Source organism: Aulonocara stuartgranti, assembly GCF_965226115.1.
Source record: "Aulonocara stuartgranti genome assembly, chromosome: 17".
In the NCBI taxonomy this organism is placed as follows: domain Eukaryota; kingdom Metazoa; phylum Chordata; class Actinopteri; order Cichliformes; family Cichlidae; genus Aulonocara; species Aulonocara stuartgranti.
The window spans coordinates 20,394,119-20,419,123 of NC_138953.1; the positions used below are offsets into that span (position 1 = coordinate 20,394,119).

Consider the following 25,005-nt stretch of genomic DNA (forward strand, 5'->3'; position numbering starts at 1 on the left):
TTCCTACGTCCATCAGCGTGAACTATCGCATGTCCGCCATGACCTGCCCAAAACCGGAAGTGACGTCATTTTCGCGGAAATGTAGTTTTTTTACCATCAGGGCCTCATGAGCTTATACTGGTGTTTTTAAAACTTATGTTTGACTTTATGACTTTCTGTATCGTTTCTGGGATGCTTAGGACTCATATTGCACTGCTGGAAATAGTTTATTTTGATGCATGTGCTGCTTTTTTGCAAATTTGCAGTATAATATTTATTTTCGTTTTTCCTGCAGTGTATAAAAATTGGTGTATTTCAAAAATAAAACTATGAAGACACTCAAAATAAATTTCCTGTGGTGGGAAACTAGTTTGTGCAACTTTTTTGTATTTACAGTTTTGAGGGATAAGCCTCTTAAATTTCTCTAACTAGAAATATATGTTAAAAAACAAAAACGATTTTAAATTTTTTTGCAGTTTATTGCACTTTTTTTTGCCATTTATGTAATTACTATGCACGTAATGCATGCATATTATTACAATTTAGGCTGTAATGGTTGTATTGATGTATAGCAACTTGAAATGCTCCCAAAAATGGCTCTACAACATGTAAAAATATAATATAAGCTCTGGCGGACTTGGTTCTATAGGTCTTAAAGGGTTAATGTATGATCCTATAACAGGGCTTCTGGACCTTATATCAAATTTGCATGTATTCTGAGTCTAGTCTGTCTGAATTCTGTTTTTATAGTTAACATTTACATTCAGGCATTTAAACACAATCTGTGTCTTAATCCCAGAGGTCAGGATTTTTTCTCAATTTTTCTTCCTTCAAATCGTCTTAACTTGAATAATATAGTAGGTCTTTTACAATCTTCCTAATAACAAAACCAGCACAATGTCATATCCTCTTCCATCTATTGATTTATGCAGAAATATGGGAATATGGTACTCAAGAAGCCTGCCTCAAGTGGACATTAGAGCAATTGCAATTTTTCTTCAGCTTCATTTTTCAGCCCTCTGGGTTGCCTCTTAAATTTTCAGTGATGGGGCATAAAATGTTAAAAAGCTGTGTATGTGTATGTCTGTGTTCTTGTATAGCTGTTTTTATGAGGACTAATGTAATAATTATTATTATACCATCATTGGGTTGTCTTTTTATCACATGCCTTTTTGAGGGTTTAATGTCAAATCAAGTTGCAGTTAAGGAAATTTCAACAGGGTCTGTCACAAAGATAGAAGTTAAATGTGAGTGTTTGTGTGTTATCAGTGAAGTCCAGGTTCTCAGCTTTTTCCTGGCAAACATCCGTTTCCTTGGCAACCCAGACAGGAAACAGGAAGCGTGAGTCAGAGGAAGTCCTTCTAATCTTTGTCTTTACTTGTTTTAAATTGTGTTCTTGTTTGCAACATGTCCTCCTGTTGTCTGCGTTGCTGTGGACACATTCCGGTTTTACAGACAGACCCACACAGACCAGCTGGCTAGCATGCTGTTAGCAATTAGCAAGCCACCAACTGCCTGCAAGTAGGCTAACATAAGCTATCATGCTTTTTACAACTACATGAATGTACTATTGCTGTGTGATTCATTACTATTACTGAAGGCTACTCACCATACCAATACCAACTAGATTTTTAAATCTTAATATAAAATGAGTAGCAGTAGGTGGACATTGGGTAAGGCATGCATGTGTTGTTTGGGTTTCCACCAGCGTGGAGTTACCAAAAATAGAGAGAGCATAGCTTAATATATGAAACAAGAAAAGACCGCTATGTAATCCATTTATTTCAACAAAGTAACTGTATTCTGAATACCACCTTTTGAAAAGGTAACTGTAACGGAACACAGTTACTCATATTTTGTATCTTAAATACGTAACGCCGGTACATGTATTACGTTACTCCCCAACAGTGCATGTAGCCAAATTAATCGAATAAACCGAATTAAAGCAACTGTTGGATTGCTGGTTAAGAAAATAGAAGGACAAGTGTAAGTTGAAATAACCTTTTGCTCATTTCCAGCTCCATATTCTTATTCTTGGACTCTACTAGAGTACCATGCTTGACTTATAGTTCAAAATAATCCTTGCTGGGTTTTGGTGCAGTTCTGCAGTTCATCTTCTCTCTGAAACTAGTTAAATTAGCTCTAAATCCAAAGACTTTAAAAAGCGGAATAAGTTAAAAATTTACAGGAAAAAAATGGAGTTCATTTTGTATGGTAAAATAGCTCTATAAATGTAATATAGAAAAATAAAACAGAATTTACTTACCAAATGTAATAGAGAAATACTTAATGAGTAAAATAATTGGCGACTGGCTCCCTGATGCTAAGTCTCATGGTTCAAGGTTATCTTTGAGTGTCAGTTTGCAGTCCATGCACTGGCTCGCTCGTACATGCTAGCAGCTAATCAACCCTGCTAGCATGTACGAGCTTCAGCTGCTGCAGTGAGGCCCTCAGCCAGTTCACGTTTCTTTGTACTCGGCTTAGAATAGAAACTGAGAAATAAATCAATATGTAAAACTTTACATAATTCTGCCAGCATGGCAGTGGATAAGGAAAAAAGGTTTGCAGCCTTGTTGCCATGCTAACAACTTCATATTGTGTAACTAAGTGAACCTGAAATGGCCTCCGTGAAATGCAGCTGTGTCTGACCCACTTCTGATTCACACTGCTCCACCATCTCCTAACATGTTTTTTCTCCTTCTTTTCCCCCTCTATATCCTGGCCTCCCTCGCCTTTACCTCCCACCCGTCTTCCTCTCGCTCTTCCTCATCTCTCTTCCTCCCTTTCTACAGGATGGGCAGGGCAGCTCCCAGAACACAATCTGAAACCCTGAGACCTCTCACTCCCCTGCAGGATTACTACACTTTAACTACAGTATTACAACACAAAATCTTTCATAGTTTGAAGGGTTCAACAAAAGGCACTACAATATAAAGGTCTCCATCTGCTGCAGAAAGCACCCATCCGACTGCTACTACAGGATTACACCACATCTTCATCCAATCAAAACCTTTCAGAGACACAGGAAGCAGGCACCCCAGGCTGCACCAGGCTGCCCCAGGACCAGAAACCAAAGAAATCACCAGACCAGTAACCCAGACCAAAACAGAATCAGGAAAGACCAGAAGAGACCAGTCGAACTCAGTAAAGGACAGTGGAAAAGTTTGATGGGACTCTTGACGATAGGTGAGTAAATCTATCTTGATATTACTAGGTTTCCTCTCTTCACTTGAAGCGATGATGGATTTGCTTTTAGCCATTTCTGACTCTTTGTTGTCACTTTCAGCTGTTATGAGACTGTTTTGAGTTTGTTTTAAGTCATTTTTGCCCTTTGAGTCCATTTGGAGTCTTTTTTTAGTCATTTGTTTTGTCTCTGGAGTCAATATTAGTTGTTTTATGACTGTTTTTAATCTTTTTGTTCTCACTGTTGGCTATTTTTTGTGCTTTGACTCTGATTTTAGTCATTGTAGTCTTTTTGTGGTAATTTTTTGGGGGGTGTTTTTTATGAGGCTACTTAGTCATTTGTCATTTAGTCAGTTTGGTTTTGGTCATTTCATTCTTTTAGAGACATATTTAGTTTTTCTGAGGTCATTTTGTTGTTTTTAGCGGTTTTATAGCACTGTGCAAAAGACTTGAGCCACCACTCATTTTGCTAGAAACACAATATATTGAGAGCATACAGAAATCGAGTTTGTAACATTCTAACAAACTTGACGGTCAATATTTGATATGATCACCTTTATTCTTCAGCACAGTTTGAACTGTCTGAGCCAGCTTTCTGTAATTTTTTTAAAATAGTCTTCATGAACATTTCTGCTGGCTTCTTGAAGGACATTCAAAGCTCTTCTTTGGATGTTTCTGCCTTTTATTCTGATCCCACACTTCTTCAAAATGTTGAGGTCCAGGCTTTGGGGAGGCCAATCCATGAATGATATTGTTCAACTGTGTGCTTTTCTGTCCAGATATGCCTTTATTACATTAGTCTGTTTGGAATCATAGTTATGCTGAAAAATGAATCTATTGGTACTTTCTTCATAATTCCATCCCTTTTTGTCAAGATCTTCAACACCACTGGCTCAAATGTAGCCAGACCATAACAGAGCCTCCACCATCTTTTACAGATGGCTGTAAACGCTCACTGTTGGACCTCCTTCTGGAATTCCTCTCCCTGTTTCCTTTATTCAAGAAGGGTTTCTTGATAGCTGCTTTCCACTGAGACCATTTCCAATGAGACTTCAGTAAACAGTAGATGGATCAACTTCAGTTTTTTCTTATTTCTTACACACATGACTTTAAGGTAATGATTGTCTGCTGTAGATAGTTTTTGGGCCTGGTACTTCTTTTGTATTTTCCTGTCTTACAGTTTCGACTTGAACACTGCACTCAATGCTGAGATATACCAAGTTTCCCACTATTAGTCCTCTGAAAATTGTCAGGTTCAAGGACTACACTGAAAATCAATGAAAAAGCCGCCAATGTCCTTAAGAAACTCTGAACAACTATTACTCAAGAGCACTTTAAAAACATTACAAGTCACACTTCCTAAAAGCAAATTATAAAGACATTAGTGGTGGTTCAAGACATTTGAGCAGTATTCTACATTGCAGTGATTTTAGGACATTATGTGGTCTTTTCTTAATCTTCTAACTGAGCTTTGTGGATTTTACATGAAAAACAATTAGAGCCGCTTCAAGCAAACAAATATCCAGATGAAAGTGTGTTTTCAATCTTAGGCCAGTATCATAGCACCTGAGAAAATGATGTAAGAAGATGGCTTGTCTTATTATGACTGAACATACATTTATGGAGCACTGACATTATATTCTGAACCTAAAATCTGGAAGCATTTAAGTAAATTTGTAAGTTATTTTCATCAACAACTGATTCAACAACTGAGTAATTTGCCTGGATAAAAGCCTGTAACTGCATGGAGTGAGTCTTTTATTTTTTATTTATCCTGGATCATCTATCAGTTTTCAGATGTGTGTGTTGAGAAACTGTCGATCCGGAGACTTGATGCTGCTACATCGCTGTTTGCTTCAGGACAGGATTTGTAGTAAAAGGACTAACACAAGAAAAAAAGGACAAGTGTGATATTTTAAAACACTTCCAGACACTCATTCATTTGCAGTCTAATATAGGACCCCGTTTCTGCTGGTTCATCCACCTCTTCATTTAGGTTCCTCCAGCATATTTAAGGTCAATGAAGTCTCTTTTTTTATATCTCAGTCTATAAAGAGCATAAAAAACACTCCTCACTGGCTCACATTCATGCCACAACATTGCAAACCTTGAGTCATGTTTGCAGGTCTGAAGAAGAAGTGAATTAGCTTTTCTGCTGCCGTGATTCAAACAGCGCTCACATCCTGCAGCTATTGGCTGCAGTGAAAGCAGCTGAGGCGCCCTGTCAGTAGTGGAGGAGGAAGCCATTTTTTCTCTCTTTGGGCTTATTTTGAGTCTCTTCATGGCTGTTTTTAGTCATTTTGAATATGCATGTATAGAATCACCAGTCGAATTTTTACCTTTGGAAGTTATGCCTCTGCTGCCACCTTTGCTGTTGCAGAACTCTCCCATAGGTTTAATTCAAAGTTGTCTGAGTATAAAGTCTATATGTTATCAAACCTATGGATAAATACACTAGAGAATTTAATACTGAAACTAGTGAAAAAATTAACTAGAACTCAACTACTTGATATAAACTGAAAGAAAACTAAACAGAATTAAAAAAAAATAATTGAATGAAATGCTGGACAAGTACTTGAGTAACAAAACACAACAACGTGATTAAAGAACAATCACCAAAGAAAAAAAAATATTTAAAGGTACGAAGACCCCTTTCTGACCTCGAGTCCAGGAAAACTAACCCGGTGTTCCCCTCCTGACTCCTCCAATAATAACGGCAATATCTGAAGTGCCTGATTAATTGGCTTTAGGCCAGTTCTATTGTAACAAGGTGGAAGTGTGTATGTAGGCTGAAGGCAAACTGTCAGCACAAGTAAAAACGTGCTTCTCACTTAGCCTTCACTCGACAACTTGCTGTGCTTTTTTCCTTCTCTTTCAGCCTCTGAAACAGAATTTGAAATTCAGGACGTCAAGCTAATTTTTTTTTCCAAATTATTTTATTCTGATCACTCGGTGTGTAAAACAGCCAGACTGTGATCGCTGTCAGCTGGAAACACAGATGCTCTTCTCACTACAGAGGAACATTCAGTCTTTCTGAATTATACAAGAGGGCCGTGAAAGTACATCTGAGCTTTTTATCAGTTTTCCAGCTGTCAACTAAAATTATACTTAACTTTCAGATGTCAAAATGTAGACTGCTGATACACTCGTTGGATTTAAAATGTTTTTTTGAGTAAAAAAGGCCTTTTTTAATGGAATTTGGTTGGTATTCATCACATGACAGCTCATCAATTTCAAATGTACTGAGAGAAACTGAAGGCTTTCTATGGTCTTCACCTTAATGTATCAGTGACATATACCATATTTACATATTTGCCTAAACTGCCATAAATACAGCTGTGGTCATGCATATCTCATGGTAATTTGTTTTTAATGATTTCGTTGAACTGTTCTTTTTCCACGGTGGGATGATTGTACAGCATAGGTCTTTAATTACTGAAACAAGAACTGGAAGCACAAGTTGGAATTCATTTGGGATTGTCTCTAATACTTTTGGTATCCATCAACAAGCTGCAATAAATGAAACCCATTTGACACCTCAGAGTTAATAGAAAAATACACCTGTTATGGGATTCACAAAGATTTAGATTCTGTTTGAAATAGATGGACTGTATCATTGGGCAGTTAATGTTCATCAACCAACTGGTGACAGAGAAAATTCAGTGTTTGTGTGTAAACTCTTACTATTAATCAATTCTTATCGGACTCTTCCTGTGGTCTTCAGGAACCAAAGCATTTTTAGACCTCACTTCTACTTCCAGATGAAGAATGTAGCCTCAGCATTGTTCTGTGTGGGAGGACAGTGGCTCCACTCAGGACAAAAACTGGAAATGATCAAAGTGTTGACCCCAAGTTATTTCAGGACAAAGTCTCCTGCTGCTCTAATCGAACAAACAATTTCTACTTTTTCCCAAAAGTCGAGCCTAAATCGGAGAAGCACAGAACATCCTTGATCAGATCGGTCCTGAAAGAAACCTGAGGACCAACCCGAGGAGACATTACATAACAGAGCACTCTGCAGGGTAGAGTGGAGGAAAACAGTCACTGTGAGCAACACAAAAGCTGCTCCTGCTCCCACTGAGTATTACCTGAAGGACCCATTAACATTTACAACAGCAAGCACAAAGATAACAAGGAGCTGCGCTTTTACCAGGGAAAATATACTTTGATTGCCGATATGTAGCAGAAACGTTTTGCTCACTCAGGTGTGAAAGTCTGATTTTCAGAGCGGCTGAGATGGAGGGAAGAATGGGAAGAGAAGAGGGATGAAACAAAATGGAAGAAGCAATGAGAGATGGAAAGAAAAAAACTGAACCTGTCTACATTTTCCAGGTGTTTGAAGATCTATTTGCTGAATTGATTTTAACCTTTTTTTATTAGCTCTACTTCTCCGTCAGATTTATGAAAGGGCAATACTAGAACTTTACTCAAATTTCTTATAGATCGTCTGCTGTTTGGCATTTTAGTTAATGAGAGGATTTATACTCCTAACTTGTCTCATATTGCCATTTGGTTAAGGTCCTCTGGTATAACATTTAACAAGCTGGGCTCCTCTCTACCTTCATTTTTCAAAGTCTAGTGCAGGGTAGGATCTGTACAATGAAAATAGAAACTATATTTCCTTTAAGGCTGAAGACATTTGCCTTTAAAGTGGATATAAAAAAAAAATCTCAGGACTTTTCCCTTGAAGACAGCAGTTCAGATCCAATAAAAAATCAGTTGTAGAAACTGCATGGAAGCATTTGTGTATACCTGCAGGTCATCAAAAGACATCTGATAAATATCAGATATGGTAAAAACTGCCATTGATCGACAAACTATTCAGTTTTATTCCATCTATCTAAAACATGTGTGGGCAGATTTTTTCTTTTCTCTGAGAATGTGAAAAAACTGAAACATGAACCATAATGCTGAATTGTGGTGAACTTCATGAATGTGGTAATCATAATGTAAAACTTCGTTACAGTACACTAGGACCAGCTAGGTTCGACTACTAGAGTAGTAATGAGTGTAGCGTGTAATAAAGACCACAGACCAGAAAATAAGTTACAAAGAACAAAAAAATGTAAAAAAAAACTGAAAACAATTCAGCAAAAGGCTGAATAACCCCTTAAACAAACAAACAATCAAAAAAAGAAAAGTTGTCTCTGTGTCCTTTAACTATTAATCCCAGAATTACTCTGAATGCTTATCCGGTGCTTTGAGAGTCAACTGTTCTTTTGCAGAGGTGTATGGATTAATCCTACCAGTTTTTTTTTTTCAGCGAAAGAGCGCAACCTCCAGCAGGGGGTGCTTTTCCCGTTTCCTGCTCAGCACAGTTCAATCGGTCTGTTGGTGGCTCACCATCTTGTTTCTTGCTCAGCGAATCAAGCTTTGATTTTAGCTCGGCATTTCCCAATCCAAACCTTAATGGCCAAGTCCCGTTCAGTTATGTTCAGAATGTCACTAAGGCAAGGACAGGTTGGAAAGACCAAAATACATTCTCCAGAGTACAAAAATGGCTTTATGTAGACTTCTGGCTTGTTTTTGAATATTTTTTTCACTTGTTTAGGCAGCAGCTCCGCAAGGACTGTCTGCATTTCTCCCTCTACAGCAGGGGTGTCAAACTCAAATATACAGTGGGCCAAAATTTAAAACTGGAACAAGGTCGCGGGCTAACATTAATATTTATTGAAAAAAAAAAATCTTCCTCCAGATTTAAGAATGAATCTCTTCTTATGGACTCAAACAAGTTTTGCTGAAAAACTGAATATGGAACAAGCAAAGCTTAATACTAAACAATATATATATTAGCTGTATAATACCGGTAGGCCAGCTCTAATAGTAATTTGGTATGGCTTCGCGGGCCAAATGTAATTAGGCTGCGGGCCAAATTTGGCCCGCGGGCCAGAGTTTGACACATATGCTCTACAGCATCAAAAGGAAGGAGCAACCCGGTTGGGTGTGGCTGGTCACAGGAGTCACGCTGCAGCGTGCCCTTTCACAATAAGAGTCTGAACACATATTTTAGCCATCTTACCTGACTTAACATAAAAACACCATGAATTAGCAAGTTTAACCTTTATGATCTATTTATTGACTATTTATCACCTGTAATATATTTCTTATGACTGTTTTTACTAACAGGCTTTTATTTATTGACAGCTATGTTAACCAGGGTTACAATAACATATTTCTTAACAATAAGATTGAGATCCTTGTTTTAAAACCCTTTTAGAAACAGATGACTTTGTGTTGTACACTGCATTGTGTAAGTCCTGTACCAGGAGTAAATGGTTGTATCAACCAATGACAGAAATACTTTAAAAACGGACACCAATTAGGAACATAATACAGACCTGAATTAAGATTAAGGTCATATTTGCAATTTATGATTTTTTTTTTTGTACATGGATTCTGTGAATTATGAAATGTTGTCATATATCTGTAGACCTTTCCATAAAAGGTTTGAATTATGGCTTCTGATGCCAAAATATCCACTATAAAAGGGCAGATGTTTAGTTCAGGGGCAGTTTGTTTGCACAAAAACACGACAAGCCCTCTCAAGTCAAGTTAAATACCAGTACTGACTTTTAGAGTTATTTGCCTAGAGTTTATCTTTTACCTTTTTTACTTTTAGAAGGGTTGTTTACTTTTCCCTTCAGGACGTTGAGAGCCTGCGGGTCTATTTTAGTCTAAAGTCACACTAAAGCACTTTACTAAGGATTCAGTATTGTCAGGGCTCTGTGTGCGGGCAGGCAGAGATGAGGATCCAAATGCAGGACTCGAACACAGAATTGAAACTCAAAAAACCTCAGCTTTATTGCTGGCAGAAAAACAAACATGGAGTGAGGATGGAACACTGAGACCAAGGACACACAGGCATAATTCTGAGGGTACGACGCGACACTGAGCATGGGAAAACACAGGGCTTATATACACAGGGTAGTAACGGGGGAATCGGCAACAGGAGGGAGACACAGCTGGGAGAGATCAGGGCTAACGAGACGGGGGAGCTAAGCTGCACACACTAACATAAGACAAAGACTCACAATAAAACAGGAAACATGAATTACTAAACAAGCATGCAGACTTTACACTGAGAGACAGACAGAATGACACATGGAATCTGAACTAAACTAAACGTGAGATATAACTGAGAACAAATCCTTAAGCACGGATAAACAGAAACAAGAAATAATAATCATCATCATCACTACGAGAAGAAAACAATCCATGAAGCAGAAATAAACCAAAACATAATAAACTCAAAATACTGGGTCCAACGGACCCAGAACCGTGACAGTACCCCCCCCTCTAAGGGCTGGCTCCTGACAGCCCCAAACAACAAAAGCACAACAAAGCACCAGGCCAGGGCAGGCGGAGGGGGTCCAGGATGGAGGGACAGGCCCAAGCAAAAAAAAAAAAAAAAAAAAAAACAAGGAGCACCAGAGTCCAAAAAACGCAGGAAAGCATATCAAAAACAAAACGAAACCAGAGCTCACTAAGAGTCTACAAAAAGTCCAGGGGGCCGACCGTGCACACGGCAACGGTGGCGACGTGCGAACAGTTCTGGAGGCCGACCGTGCGGACGGCAACGGCGGCGAGGAAGCAGTTCTGGGGGCCGACCGTGCGGACGGCAACGGCGGCGAGGAAGCAGTTCTGGGGGCCGACCGTGCGGATGGCAATGGCGGCGAGGAAGCAGTTCTGGGGGCCGACCGTGCGGATGGCAACGGCGGCGAGAATGCAAGCCTGGAGGCCGGCCACGCGGAAGGCAGTGGCGGCAACAGAAGTCCGGAGGGCGGCCACGGTGGTGATGATGCCCAACAAGCGGCCTGGCAGATGACCGACAATGTGGAGGTGGTAGGAGGGGACCCGAAGGCTGCGTGGCCCCTGCAGCCCCAGGCGAAGCGGAGGTTGGATCAGATGAGGCAGAGGCTGAAGCCGAAGCTGGGCCAGGCGACGCTGAAGCGAATGCGGAGGCTGAACCAGGTGAGGCTGATGCAGAGGCGGGGCCAAACGAAGCTGGTGATGCGGGAGCTGGACCAGACGAGGATGCGGACGCGGAGGCTGGACCAGACGAGGATGCGGACGCTGGACCCGGCGAAGCTGAAGCCGGAGCCGGACCAGGCGACGGCGTGGGTGGAGACGCGGAGGCCGCAGCTGGCGTGGGTGGAGACGCGGAGGCCGCAGCTGGCGTGGGTGGAGACGCGGAGGCCGCAGCTGGCGTGGGTGGAGACGCGGAGGCCGCAGCTGGCGTGGGTGGAGACGCGGAGGCCGCAGCTGGCGTGGGTGGAGACGCGGAGGCCGCAGCTGGCGTGGGTGGAGACGCGGAGGCCGCAGCTGGCGTGGGTGGAGACGCGGAGGCTGGACCAGACGCGGAGGCTGGACCAGACGAGGAGGCTGGACCAGACGAGGATGAAGCAGTGGCTGGACCAGACGAAGCAGCTGATGAGGATGAAGCAGTGGCTGGACCAGACGAAGCAGCTGATGAGGATGAAGCAGTGGCTGGACCAGACGAAGCAGCTGATGAGGATGAAGCAGTGGCTGGACCAGACGAAGCAGCTGATGAGGATGAAGCAGTGGCTGGACCAGACGAAGCAGCTGATGAGGATGAAGCAGTGGCTGGACCAGACGAAGCAGCTGATGAGGATGCTGAAGCTGGGCCAGGCGAAGCAGCTGATGAGGATGCTGAAGCTGGGCCAGGCGAAGCAGCTGATGAGGATGCTGAAGCTGGGCCAGGCGAAGCAGGTGATGAGGATGCTGACACGGAGGCTGGACCAGACGAAGATGATGCTGATGATGATGCTGATGATGAGACCGCAGCGGGCGAGGATGATGAGACCGCAGCTGAAGGCTGGACGGGCTCCTCGGGCCCCCCAGCTGACGAGGCAGGTGGCTGGACGGGCTCCTCGGGCCCCCCAGCTGACGAGGAAGGAGGCTGGACGGGCTCCTCGGGCCCCCCAGCTGACGAGGAAGGAGGCTGGACGGGCTCCTCGGGCCCCCCAGCTGACGAGGAAGGAGGCTGGACGGGCTCCTCGGGCCCTCCAGCGAGAACAGTCTCAGGACCAGTGGGCACAGGGGCCCCTGGAACACACAGGACAAAACCAGCAGGCACACGGGCCTCTGGCAGGGACAGAACAGGACCAGCAGGCGCACGGGCCTCTGGCAGGGACAGAACAGGACCAGCAGGCGCACGGGCCTCTGGCAAACACATAGCAGACTTCAGCCGCCCAGAGCATTGACTCTGCTCAGGCAGTGACAGCCGGGTGCAGTCCTCAGCTGGGTTCCTAGCCTCCAGGGGTCCAGAGTAGGCTGAGGGCTGAAACTCAGCCTCTGGGGAGGCCCTGGAGCGCGTCACAGTCTCTGAACTGGCCAGCTTTTTAGGAATGATTACATTATCATGAGGTTTGTTGCTCTGCTTAGAACAAACTGATGAAACAGTTCCTTTTAGATTGATTTGACTGAGCTTGAGGCCGGGCGGCTGACTGAGCTTGAGGCCGGGCGGCTGACTGAGCTTGAGGCCGGGCGGCTGACTGAGCTTGAGGCCGGGCGGCTGACTGAGCTTGAGGCCGGGCGGCTGACTGAGCTTGAGGCCGGGCGGCTGACTGAGCTTGAGGCCGGGCGGCTAACTGAGCTTGAGGCCAAAGTGGTGGTGGTGGAGTTGGTGTCTGGGCTACAGGCGGCTTCTGAGCAGGAAACACAGGACACTGAGCTACAGGTGGCTGCCGAGCAGGGGACACTGGAGACTGAGCTACAGACGGCTGCCGAGCAGGGGACACTGGAGACTGAGCTACAGACGGCTGCCGAGCAGGGGACTGAGCTGAAAGCGGACGGGCAGCTGACTGAATAAACATAGCTCCAGAATAAACAGATCCAGACGGAACAGTCTTAACTCCTGGATCTGAAAAAACATCAGGCGCACAGTCTTCTGAACCAATGGGAAAATAGTCATTCTTAAAACGAAAACTCTTATTTTCCCGAACCGGAGAAACACGAGCTGTAGTGTTCATGTAGCTGGCGTTCACAGCTTTGGGGGAAACAGTCTGTCTATCCCTTGACAAAAAAGGCGAATGAAGGGAGACTCTGTCACTCACCCTAGGCGGTTGTTTAAGCTGAATCCCAGGCTCCTGCTGGAGCTGTGAGTGCTGGCTGCGTGTTCGCTGCCTCCCTGTTGAAGAGGGAGCGGCGCTGGCGGAATGTGACGAGGGAGGACTCTGCTGTGGCTGCTCCTGCTGTGATGTGGAAATGCTGGGTGAGTCAGGTGGCACGATAATAATCCCTAACATCTTGTAAAAGGCTTGTGCAGGCGTGAGCTGATTGCTTGCAGGCTCGTAGTAATCCTCCCGGGACCGGCTGGAGCGTTTTCTGCGAGACCTGGGCGTCCGCGGGGAGGAAGCAGACGAGTGGGCCGAAGGGTAGGCTGCCAGCGAGGAACGGCAGCACGGAGGCCCTCCAAGCGCTAGCCGAGTCCCGTCAAAACGGGAGCTGCGCTTCCACGGTGAGTCCGCTGGATCCATTACTGGTCGCGTCGTTCTGTCAGGGCTCTATGTGCGGGCAGGCAGAGATGAGGATCCAAATGCAGGACTCGAACACAGAATTGAAACTCAAAAAAACCTCAGCTTTATTGCTGGCAGAAAAACAAACATGGAGTGAGGATGGAACACTGAGACCAAGGACACACAGGCATAATTCTGAGGGTACGACGCGACACTGAGCATGGGAAAACACAGGGCTTATATACACAGGGTAGTAACGGGGGAATCGGCAACAGGAGGGAGACACAGCTGGGAGAGATCAGGGCTAACGAGACGGGGGAGCTAAGCTGCACACACTAACATAAGACAAAGACTTTCACAATAAAACAGGAAACATGAATTACTAAACAAGCATGCAGACTTTACACTGAGAGACAGACAGAATGACACATGGAATCTGAACTAAACTAAACGTGAGATATAACTGAGAACAAATCCTTAAGCACGGATAAACAGAAACAAGAAATAATAATCATCATCATCACTACGAGAAGAAAACAATCCATGAAGCAGAAATAAACCAAAACATAATAAACTCAAAATACTGGGTCCAACGGACCCAGAACCGTGACAAGTATAGTGTTTCAATCAGGAGCACAGGCAATGTCTGAACTAACAAATAACAGAACCTCAGTTTTGCTGTTAAGGTTTATGGACATCCAGATGTTTAGGGCCCCTAAACAATGTAAAACCAATTGCTAGGTCTTCAACTTTACTAGTAAACGTAATAGAGTATCGTCTGCATAGAATGACATCCGTTTTTAAAGTAGAGCCTAAAGGAAGCAGGTATAGTTCAGAAAAGAATAAGACCATGAATGAAGCCTCGAGGGACACCACAGGTTGGGGAAAACTCAACATGGCTCCAACCTTGCACACTGTGTCAAGCGAGAAAGCGTGATACTGTTGAAAGAAGCAGTGTAGCTTGACAATGAAGATTTCTTAGATTCCATGCTGGAATAAGGGGCCAGCTTATTTAACTGCCACTTACAAAAATAGTTCAATGAAATGTGTTTTTGAGAACACTTCATTATTCTGTCGGATGGTATAATCACTTTTTGGGAGTTTCCAAAAGGGAACCGTTCCCCACCTCACATCTGCCTCAACTTCAGACAAATGAAGAGGCAGCAAACGTGACTTCTAGAAAAGCAGTGGATGGGATGCATAAAAAGGATTAATCCTGGGGACACGTAGCATTTAGAAACTCCTGTGTAATCAAGCTTTTCATCAACAGTGCACGTCGCAAATTTATATTTGAACAGCTGTCACATTGTTGGCTCGCCTTTTGTCTTTGCCTTCATTTTGAAGGTTAATCCGTCAAAACAACAGTGAAAAGCTCTAATTTATTGAGCTTTTATTTCAGGCACTGAGGCATGAAAATGCAGTTTGGCTTTTTCTGTGCGTTCTTTTGTTACGACCGATGAGAGTGTCTCAGTTCAAAACCCTCAGAACAGGTGGAGATAAAAAGAAAAATGCACACAGGAGTGAAAACCTCAACAGCTGCAGGGCTATTCAGAAATGCTTCGTCGGTGAGTTTGGCTTCAGAAGTGTTTGTTGCCTTTTTAAACAGACAGAGAGGGGGATTTCTCGGGTCTCACCATGCTAATCACAAGCAGAGAAAACATAATCTTCAGTCAGTTTAGTGTTTCTTGACTCCAGTCAACCACCTTCTCTCTCTATGAAAGGTTATTTGAATGACAGGAAAGTGATTCAGCGTCTCTGATTGGTAGAGCTGAAGTGGAAGCTGAAGTGGAGGCTGAAAATCAAACCCTGCAACTTAAAGCTGATTGCAGTGGGAACTGTCAAGGCAGCAAGTGGACAGAGCTGGACATTAATACAAGCTCTGTGTTTGAGAGTGCACCAGGTTATTTCAATAAGCACAGATGCAGTACACTGATATTATATGACCTCCTCTTTTGGTGTTAGGAGCCATTATTTACTGGGAAAACAGGGAGCACAGAAACACTCAGTGAGCTGATGACAAATTGATAATAACACAATTTTCCGCTCATTTTGTACAACAGAAATTCAGCGGCAGAAGACAAAAGAGCTGAGCTGAAAAAACTAGGTTACAGTAAGTGTGTCTCCTGGGATTTCACTCACTTTTTGTCCACACTAGTATTCCACTGCTATTAGATGGATTATGGATCAGCCACAACATTAAAAAATCCACTTTTCCATCCATTGTCTTCCTCTTATCTGAAGTTGGGTCATGTGGGCAGCAGACTAAGCAGCATTTTCCTGGGGGGATCCCAAGTTGCTCACAGACGAGATGACTTATATAACATCTTTCAGTAATCTGTCTAAGGTTAGGGTTAGCGTCAGAGTTTATTTCACAATCACCTTTTATATACTTTTATAGTTATATATAGTTTTTCCTAATTACGGATTTAAAGGGGGAAAAAATCTGTTAAAAAAAACACTGCAAGACCAAAATGAATGTGTTGCACTTTATTTGCCTAATTGTTGTGTGGCTAACACAAACTATACTAGTGGATGTTAAGAGGTTAAAACCATTCATCCAGTTTGTTTTGCTCATGTAAAGTCAGGTTACAGTTGTAGTGGCTGAGCATTGTCCTCTGGATGTCATTTCCTCTAGCATTGTTTTCTAGTTCCTCTTAGAAGATCACGAGGCACTCCCATGTCAGATCTGCAGGAAGTTCTGGGTTTACCCCAATGTCTCCTCCCAGCTGGATATTCTCAGAAAAACACCAAGGAGAGACACGCAGGAGGATTGTCTGACTCTAAAACCAGAGGCAAAATGACTTGATCATCGTGTATCACAAGCATCGCATTAATGGTTGGTTCCTAGTGGGCATATAAAACTATGTTTGCAGAGGTAACCCTTTAAAGCAGCGGTCCCCAACCTTTTTTGCACTACGGACCAGTTTATGTCCGACAATATTTTCACGGACTGGCCTTTAAGTTGTCGCGGATAAATACAACAAAATAAAACCAGTACTGGTACCAAAAAAGAAGATTTATTCATAACACACGGGATAATGATAAAAATGATAAATGATAAAGAAAAAAAAAAAATGCTAAAAACCACTAAAAACCCTGAAAACCATCAATTTCACACCTGAGCCTCAACTCTCACGGTACTGGTCTCATGATCTCATTCTTTTGGTTAATACCCAGGCTTAGATTGACTGGTAAACCTTTGTCTTCCAGCATTTGAAACCAGTTGCCTTTTTGTTTAGATCCTCTGTGTGCCAACCAAGCTCCTCTTGTCCGTTAGGAAATGGATATATTCCTTAGGGTTGTGGGGTGAAGTCTCCCTGGATCAGGCTTGTTCTGGCCCATGCCAAAGACAGAGTATCAGAATCTGGAGGCCTGTTTAACAGGCTCGGCTCTTTTGGAGCAGTATTTTGCATCGGCCATGAATAATTTCCAGGAGAGTGCTATTGTCGTAGTGTATATGGTGGTCTGCAGTGGTATTTAAAGTGGGAGGCAAATTTAAAAAAAAGCACGTTTAAGACATCCTCCATGGATCAGGGTTACTCTAACGCCTCAAGCATTCAGGTGCTAATTGGGATCTTGGGAGACTGGAGGGCAGTTAAACACCTTGGGCTCTTTGTCGTGTTCCTCGAGCCATTCCTTAGCAGTTTGTATGGCAGAGGAGGGTGCAGTGTCTGCATATGGATATGATCCAGGATGTTGGACCTGTCACCCCATAGAAACATTAGAAGCGTTTTGGAGCAGAAATGATGACAAACAAAACTCTGAACATTTAACCAGAAAAACTCCCACATCAAGCAAGAACTGTAAAGGGTTCAGCTTTAACAACTACACAAATTTGTGTCCTCGGTTCCCAAAACACTTACAGAATGTTGTTAAAAGAAGATCTGATGCAACACAGTGAAAACTCTGCCTCAGCCCCAACTTTATTTGAGTTTTTTTGCAGGCATCAAACTCAAAATGAACTGCTATTCTAAATAAATAAATAAAAGTTCTCCATTTCATCATTAAATCCATTTTCCCCACCGTTTTTTAAATTAAATGTAGAGTTTAAGTTATAAAACGTCATACAGAATTCAATTTTTTTTTAAAAACAGGGATTAGAAAAAAATGATTCAATTGTGATATTTATATTGATGATGTTTTTAATCTTGATTTTACCGAAGTTGTCAGAAGCCCAAATGATCGTTTAAAATTATCATTGCATCCCTACAGTAAAACTATCCTGAATTAACCTTTAACAGTACGAACAAGTCAACAGTAGGAAAACGTCTTAAGAACAAAGACTTTATAAACCTTGCATACGTGTTTCTATGAATGTTTTTGTTTTTAGCTTTGTGTGACCTCTGCCCAGTGCATGCTGGGAAACTCTCGAGCCTGCTCTAGCTCTGAATAGCTGTGTGTTGGTGTAAAAGGAATGAAAGAGTCTTTTTAATTTGGTCCTGTGACGTTTTACAGGCTGACATGTCATCCTGTCTGCTGAGGATTCCTCCACAGGGTGAGATGTTAGAGTGAAATATATCAGCAATTACGGGGCTTTTACTGCAGTAAATGAAAGGAAGTGATTCATTTCAGGGAGCCGCTTCTCTGTGTCCTGTTGGCGCTGCTTGATTACCCTCAGTTCACTTCAGCATGCTGTCAAAATCAGCTTAAAGTGTGTTTGGGGTATTGGCTTTTATGGAAAACTGAAATTATGGTTGTGTAGTAATGCTGCTGAGAGCGGGGACCGCTTTGAAAATCCGCTGCTGGTGCATTCAAGGACACTTTCTCAGTATCTGAGATCTTTAAAGCTGGGAACTCAATGGAAAGATTTTAATGCAGCAAGCAACAAATTCAGACAGTTTTCAAAAGCTCACTTTCCGCTCAAAGCTCACTTGAAACATAGCTATTTATGGAGTGCGAGGGTACTAAAAAGGTCCAAACAGCTGCTTCATGTCCACTAAGTGTCCAGGTGTTCAGAAGTACTACTGCGCATGTGCACAAAGTTGAAGTCCACAAGCTGGAAAAGTTTGTGGAGTTGGAATGTAATGAAATTAAACTTTGCATGATTGGCCAACACAACACCAAAGGAACAGATAGCGCCTCGTATTTTGTCACTAATCCCATGAAAATTTGGCATTTCGACCATATCATTGAGGTTTGTTCAGATTTAATTTAATTAATTTAAGTGTTCATACTCTCTATTTTGCCTTCATCATATTTGTAGTCATCAAAGCAGATCTGGCAGCAGCTCACGATTAGATTCTTAATATTTTTTTAAAAATACCAGAACAATACTACACCATACTCAGCTCGCCTGGCCTCTCTTCACCTTTTTGTCTATCCAGGATGAGCCCCATTTATGTTACGAGCCAGCTCAAAAGCTGCGGCATAAATAAATATGGAGACTAATACATACCAACGTTGGCTAAAATAGCTGGTACCACTAAGAGTAGTGAGCCACCATGAAAGGCTGCCTTTATCCACACCTGACTAGGTGTGGTCAATTAGCAACAGCTGAACACTCTTGCACTGCAGCTGCAAAGAGATGAGGGGCTGCAGAGGGACGCAACAGATCCATCTTATGGTTTTATTATTTGTTTCTAGTAACACCTTTAATGGATCAGCATCACCATAGCTGCAGCGTCAAGGTTGCTGAGGTGCAAGGATCAGTGTCTGCGTATGGCCATGTTAGGACATTGGCAGGTCACCTGATCTACGACCTCATTAAACACTTTCCTTATCATTTCAATCAGTACTTTCAAGCACAGACTGGATATAAAAGATGGAGGTGGGCACTGTGACATCACCTGCGAGAAATCATATTTTTGAAGCTTTAAAATCACAGTTACCATCTGAGCTTTGAAAGCAGGTGACAGAGGAGAGACTTAGACAGAGAAACCACAGGACAGGACACTCATGAGTCATGACTTGCCAGCTGCCCTGTTTCATTGTCCTTTCTGAATCTAATGAGAGTCATAATTTACAAAATGAACATCATACTTAATTCTGTAAATCATCAGATGTTATTTAATTTCTAGTCTGGTCTGATCCTGAGATGTGCGGCTGCGATTATGAACAACCAAACCAATTATTTTGTTGCCTCCCTCCTCACAATGCTGCTCTGGTTTTGTCTTGTTGTTATGAATCCAGCCAAATCCTTGACAGCATATGAATAATAAAACCAAATCAGCTTCTTAGTCCTGTGGTGAACAGCACATATGCTTTTTTTTTCTTTTTCAAAAGCTGGGTGTTAAATAACCATGATTGTAATTTTTGCCCTACTGAGATTGGTCTGTTTTTAAAAGTTTAATTGTTTTTATATGAAACTTTTATATTAAGCTTTTTTAACCGTGTTGTCGAAGAGCCTTTTAAGGAGTTGCCTTTTTGACCTCAGGGAAACAAGTCTGTTGTTTTTAAGAACAGGCATTAAAAAGAAAGCAGTAGTGTGGTCCTTTAAACATGAGTGGGTCCTGCTGAGTTCATAAATCCATCTTCAAATAGCTGAACTGCCTCTGAACTCCCATCTGCTTCTCCTCCCGTCAGCTTACATCGATCCTACGCTGAAAATCATTGCGTTCCCATAGCTTTTATTTCTTTAAATGCAGCTGAAGTGTCTCGGAGTGGATGGACATATAGACTTTAAGCTTAGTGCTGCGATGGCTGAGCAAGCATGACAGACAGGAGAGGAGGAGGAGAGAGAGAGTCAGCAGGTTGATGTTTTAAACGGGATCTGCGAAAATTGTTCAACTCCGTTGCCATAGCAACAGCGAGCATGTAGATCAGGAGGCTTTTTTAAAAACACGCACACACATACAGAGTGACACAGTGAGGTTAGCACAGGATTCCCTGCTATTCCAGTTTCTATGACAACTCACAACTCATCCTCGCCTCCCCGTCTTCCTCGCTTTCATCCTCAGCTGTAATGGAAGCAGCCATTAAGTTCTGACTCCGGCTCTGCCCAGCTTTATCAGCGTGAGGGGTAATCAGCTGTTAATTAGTAGCAGTGATGATTAATATGAACAATGATTAAAGGAGTACTAATGCAGTGTTAGAGCATCAGCAGCAAGAGGAGCATCGGTCAGGAGAAGCTGCTGGGAGGGACTTGTGTTAAAGCTTTTTTCTCCTCTGACCTCTTTAGCTCGGTGGAAGCGATTGGACCATTTGGCCTGTCAGTGTTGTCCATTAAGGCTAACGACAAGGTCGAGTCTCTCTCTGCTTCATGTCCAGAGTCTCTTAGACTGTTTTCAACCACAGGACTTCGCAGGTTTGGTGTGTCCTTCTTATCACAGGAACTGCTGCTTTCCCTTTTTTTTTTTTTTTTACTTAAATCACTCAAAATCACAACAGTCATCAAGCATGTTTCTAGTATAAGGTGAAGGCCCAATAACATTATACACTCAAGACCAAGAGATCCAACAAGCACAACAGCAGGGAGAAAAAAATCAGCTTCACTTTAAAAGGAAACAACAGTCAGTCTTCTTCATTCATGCTTCATCTCGAGGACACACATGGTCTGATGTGGCTTTCATTTCCAATTAACCTGTTGTTGTGACTCAACACAGGAACCAAAAACAATACCTAAATACGTCGGAGAGCAACTTAGGGTTCGTTTCTTACCCAAGGATACTTTGGCATGCAGAGTGGAGCAGCAGTAGTGCTCTACCTCCTGGCCCCAGCCACCCAAGTAGTTTGTAGTACCTAAAGGTAACCAAGTTGTTTGTGATATCTTAACCAAACCAAATAATCTGTAGTAAAGGTGCTTGCAACTTAAACAAATCAGGAAGTAAATAAAAAACACAGGCCAGACATAAAACATGACTTCCTGGCAGAGGTGGGACCAAGTGATTGTTTTGCAAGTCTTTATCCTCAAGTCTCAAGTCAAGTCTCAAGTAATGTCAGGCAAGTCAGAGTCGAGTCTCAAGTCACTGGTGTAAAAGTCCGAGTAAAGTCACAAGTCTGAAATTTTGAATTTCAAGTCCTTTCGAGTCTTTAAAAAAAAAAAAAAAACGAAAAAAGCATGTTGCAGTTATGCTAAATGTAAATATTAGACCATGTAATTTTAAAATCTGTGTTTTTCTCAACACATGACAAAATAGTGAACTTAGAAAATATACACAAATTGTGAAATTGCACCTCTTTAAAATGCAGCTCAATTAAACCTAGCTCCAAGAATAATTTTCACCGACAGTTCTGAGATAAGCTGCATGTTATTCTTGGATGCGGTTGTAGGACCAGCTTTAAAATCGCATGACAAAAATATCATACACATTAAAAAAAACTGTATCACCAACGTAGCCTGGACAACATTTGCTAGTTAGATGAAGTCAGCTATCTCATCGTAGCATATTTATATGCATATTTATAATTATACGGTTCTTGGAGTGAGCGCATACACTCATGAAGTTTAGTAACTTCAGGTCACTGCAACAAGCCCAGGTACAGTTTACCGACGGATGGGTGCAGGACCTTGAAATGCACCGTGTAGAACGAAAGACCATCGTACGTATCATAAGTTTACCAGTCTCACAAATCGTCTTCATAAATACACATTCGTTAACCGTTTATTAATAGGACCTTTGAGCTCAAGGGTAATTAATTAGTAGTGGAAATAATTTCTGGTACGCGTTACAGAAATGTAGCAGTGACAATAATATTGTATGCTGTAATCGTACTGGGCAATTAGTGATACAAAACAACTGTTTTATCCTGTGAATAAAAGTATATGTTTTTGTTAATGTACCATAATAACAGAAGCGAAACACAATATCATGTCAGGACAATTCACTATTTATGCACAATAAACAAAGGAGCATAGCGCGACAATTTCTTTTCAGTGCCAGACTTGCTTGTAACCTATATCACCAATTATGTTAAGAAAATGACATATTAACTACTAAAAAACACTGACCTTCGTGTAAATGCTTGGAGCAGACTAACCTGTGAGCTGGAGTGTTCTGGGACGTTATATTTGATCTTTGAATGGCTGCAATCCAGGCCACCCGTCACCTCTTTGTTACTTCGGAAACATGGCTCGAACAATTTCTCTTCAACGACGTAATCCGATAACAACCGATCTCTTTACCCGTCGGCTTCCCGTGGCTGTCATGCGACCGGCTATTGCAGTTAATAATACAACAGCTTCTTGACATTTTTGTGTTTCTTTTTATCGCTGTTTGACTGATTTCAATTGAAAGCCTGCGTGCGCTAGTACCTCTTGCCACGAGTTCCCAGAATCCTTTGCGGTTTTACCCCTGAATGACGTCACATTTTCAATCTCTATATAATATGCATGTTAAATTTTACATTTGGGGTGAAATATCAAGTCTTTTCAAGTAAACCGGTTCAAGTCCAATTCAAGTCCCAGGTCATTGGTGTAAAAGTCCAAGTCAAGTCACAAGTCTTAGAACATTTTTTCAAGTCAAGTCTAAAGTCATAAAATTAATGACTCGAGTCTGACTCGAGTCCAAGTCATGTGACTCGAGTCCACACCTCTGCTTCCTGGCAGAGCATTTCACTACTTAGGCCATTTCCATCACTTTAACCTGCTGACAAAGATGCAGTTTGTAGCTGTTATTTCTCTGAGGTTCATATTGTGGCAGCTGGCGGGTCAAGGCAGCTATGCCAAAGGACATATTGTACACAGGTGGCTTCTGACAAAACAGCATCTTATTGGCCCCTGGAATGAGAACATATTGGACAAAAGCTCTGAGAAAACAAGGCTCAAGGAGGAGCAGCCATCTGTTGTGACTGGTTGCAGAGTGAAGGGAAAGCAAAGAGAGAATAGAGGAGCATAAGGACCACTGACAACAAACAGGACAAAAGACAAACTACAGGAGAGAGAAGACAAACATTAAAGACATCCAGTAGTGGCAAAGAAACACCTGAAGACTGAAGAAATGCTTATTGCAATATGGGAAGTCCCCCCAGCAGCCTGAGCTTAACGAAGAAAACAAAGTGATGGTTCATGGTCACCTGATCCAACCCAAACTATTAGCTTTTCCAAAAAGGAAAGTTTGACGATCGATCTTAAAGGTAGAGAGGGTGTCTTCTGAATCTGAACTGGGAGGTGGTTCCACAGGTGAGGGCCTGAGAGCTGAAAGCTTTGCCTCCCATTCTACTGTTAGAAAGTCAGGAATCACAAATAACCCTCCACTCTGAGAGCGAAGTGTACTGTTGGGATATTAAGGTATTATGAGGGCTTTATGATATGATGGGGTGTTGTTATGGATCAAGTGAAGAGTTTTCAGGGAGCTTTACAACCAGATAAGAAATAATTACAAGTCTAGCCTAGAAATAATAATTATGTAGACTAGTTTTTCAACATCACTCTGAGACATGATGTTTCTCTTTACTGCCATCAGACTTTTGTTTAATGTTTGGTTGAAGGACATGTCCTGTCCAAAAATTACTCCCATGTTCCTCAGTTATGCTGGAGGCACACTAAGTATCTGATTAGACATTGTGGTTTTCAGGTTTTTAGGCCCAAGAACAATAACCTCCATTTTGTCTGAATTTAAAAGAACAAAATTACAATTAATCCAGGCCATTATGTCTTTAACATAGTTCTAGTCTGGCCTAATGGATGTTAAATGGACTGGTTCTTTTATAGCACTAACAGCACTTTAACATGCCCCATTCACCCATTCAAATCATGTTTTTCTACTCCATTCGCAGTCCAATGAACACTTTGCGAAAAACTTGGGTTCATTATCTTGCCTAAGGATACTTGCTACTTCACATGCTAAATGCAGCAACCATCTACATTTTGATATTCAGCCATGATCAATAGAGTTCGGTGTAGGGTTGGGCCATATCATACCGTTCACGGTAATATCGGTATAATGTTGGGCAACGATAAGAAAATGAAATATCGCGATAGAATATGGGTAAAACGCGCATGCGCAGTGCTTTTGTTTTCATACGCACATGGCAGCGACTAAGAATGAGGAGGGCGAAAGCGGATTGTTGAATGTAAAGGATGAACCAGAATTGGTTTGCAAAAATGCTGCAACTTCAGTGGTGTGGAACTGGTTTAGCTTTTGTCCGTCAGAAACACAACAAAAAACTATTTTTGGTAGAGCATGCTAGCGGGCCGTCGTTATTACCGTGTTTTTTGGAAAATACGGCACACTTAAAATCAATTCTTTGATTTTTCTGAAAATTGACATTGTCCCTTATAATCCCGTGTGCCTTATGTATGAATTCTGGTTGTGTTTACTGACCTCGAAACGATTTTATGTGGTACACGGTAGAGATGGCACGATACTACTTTTTTATGTCCGATACCGATATCATAAATTTGGATATCTGCCGATACCGATATGAATCCGATATAGTGTGTTTTAATCAACATAACTATTTTTTTTAAATATCTTGCTGCATTTTG

At 42.1% G+C, this 25,005-nt stretch overlaps 1 protein-coding gene across 4 annotated transcripts in view; it reads left to right on the forward strand.

Annotated features, from left to right (window-relative positions):
* Nucleotides 1-1,159: 1,159 nt before the first annotated feature.
* The window catches only part of shank3b (SH3 and multiple ankyrin repeat domains 3b), a 62,274-nt gene continuing 38,428 nt past the window's right edge, over nt 1,160-25,005 (forward strand). For 2 of the 4 annotated variants that reach the window (XM_082510436.1, XM_082510437.1), the window contains exons 1-2: nt 1,160-1,500; nt 2,772-3,165. The gene's annotated coding sequence lies outside the window, so the exon portion shown is untranslated. The remainder of the gene's footprint in view (nt 1,501-2,771; nt 3,166-25,005) is intronic. The other 2 variants (XM_082510438.1, XM_082510439.1) reach the window with 1 other exon arrangement.